Genomic DNA, 2136 nt, shown 5'->3' with positions numbered 1-2136 from the left:
GGTAATATGCAAATTGACCCTAACAGCAGAACAACTGGGAATGACTGGTCACTATGACACACACTGACCACCAGGGGGCAGATGCTCAATGCAGGAGCTGCCCCCTAGTGGTCAGTGCACTCCCACAGGGGGAGCTCTGCTCAGCCACAAGCCAGGCTGATGGCTGCCAGTACAGCGGTGGTGGTGGGAGCCTCTCCCGCCTCCTCAGCAGCGCTAAGGATGTCCGACTGCAGCTTAGGCCTGCTCCCCTCTGGCAAGTGGACATCCCCCGAGGGCTCCCGGGCTGCCAGAGGGATGTCTTACTGCCAGCTTAGGCCCAATCCCTCAGGAAGCGGGCCTAAGCCAGCAGGTGGACATCCCCCGAGGGGTCCCAGACTGCGAGAGGGTACAGGCCAGGCTAAGGACCCCCCACCCCAGTGCACAAATTTTTGTGCACCGGGCCTCTAGTTTTTAGTAAATGTCTTTTTCTAGATTCATACTATTGGCTCTGTTTCTCTGGTAAATCTTTATTAATATACTGAGTAAGTAATTAGTAAAATCTGCACTGTGATAAACTACTAAAAGTCGACCATGTTTTTCGACACAAAAGTAAAAAGAAAAGATAATACCTGTGAAGAAAAAATACAGACATTAAAGTACATGTAGAGAGCATAATAACCAATTACAATGTATAAACTTAATTTCATTTCACCTTGAAATACTTAGCCAAAATTTAAGTTGGAAGTTAGATATCTGTAGGTAAAAAGAACTTAATGATGATTATGTTAGGTTGAGATAATGAATGGCATTAGAAGTTTGTAAGTCAAGTCTTTCAGAAATATATAATGAAAAATTTATGAGTGTGATTCTGTGATATCTTTGGATTTGTTTCAAAAAAATGGCAAGAACTAGGTAAGGAGTGGCAAAAAGTTCATAAGTATAGTACCTGGGTTCACAATATTCTCTCTCCTTTTATATGTACCTAAAATATTCCTTGATTTTAAAAAGTTCTTTTAATTCAACTTCTGTGATTCTCTGTTCTATTCTAGGTAGTTTCTCCTACTCCTTTCTTTAAACTTCACCTCTTTCCACTCATCTCAAAGCTCTCAGATCCATTCCATCTCTTTTCTTCCTCACAGTTGTTTCAAACTGGTCCCCTTTCTCCTCCACTCCAAATCCATCACGTTCTGTGTTCCCACTTCCCATCCACACCCAAATCTCCCAAAATAATATAAATTGAGACTGAGAAAAGACAAGGAAGGCATTAAAATTCCATCTGCTTCTATGTTATGTGGGTCGGATTCTAAATCTGATCTCAGACTACCTGTGTCATTGGGATGGGTTCTTTGAACCCCTTTTCTTTCAGGAACACATAGAACAAGGAAAATAACACTCAGCTTCCCTTTTAATTTTGTGTCAGCATAAACATAAATAAACCTCTTGAAACCCGTGGTTTTAAACAATAAGAGTGAGACACATAACTGAAGAATTTCTGCATAGTATTTTTATGTCTATCATATGAAATATATTTAGTCTTTGTCCTTCATTTCTGGCACAGAGCTCCTAAAACCCTTGAAATTTCCTGAGTGATTGGTAGGAGTGTATTTTAATAGTTATTAGGAGCCTCCTTTGAGCACATCTGAATTTATATCAATAATGTGACAGCAAGGGGCAAGATGGACACCCAGTAACTTGGTCACCAAAAAGACCAACTGATGAGATTAGAACTTTGGGCCCCACCCACCGAATTCTGGGAGGTCAGGCGGGGGCTAGAGATGAACTTCTGTGAAAACAGTACAAACTGTTGGAGATTTGAAGAGTGTCCGCAAATGCCAGAAGGGTGGCACACTCCAGTTCCACAGGGATGGAAGCTCCTGCCCTCAATATATTTCCAGATCTCTCCCTTTGTACCTCTTCAACTGGCTTGCCATCTGTATCCTTTATAATAAAGGTGGCAAACCTAAGTAAATGCTTGAGTTCTGTGAGCCCCACTAGCAAATTAATGGACCTCAAAGAGGGGCTGTGGGGACCTCTGATTTAAGCTGTTGGATCAGAAGTACAGGTAACAACCTGGACTTTGGACCGGCTTCTGCATGGGGACCTGATGCTGTGGGGTCTAGTTTCACATTCACCCGTCAGGGCCTGCTGCTTCTTGGA

This window comes from Myotis brandtii, unplaced genomic scaffold (genome assembly GCF_000412655.1).
Source record: "Myotis brandtii unplaced genomic scaffold, ASM41265v1 scaffold136, whole genome shotgun sequence".
NCBI classification, from domain to species: Eukaryota; Metazoa; Chordata; class Mammalia; order Chiroptera; family Vespertilionidae; genus Myotis; species Myotis brandtii.
Note: the sequence above shows the minus strand (reverse complement) of the source record.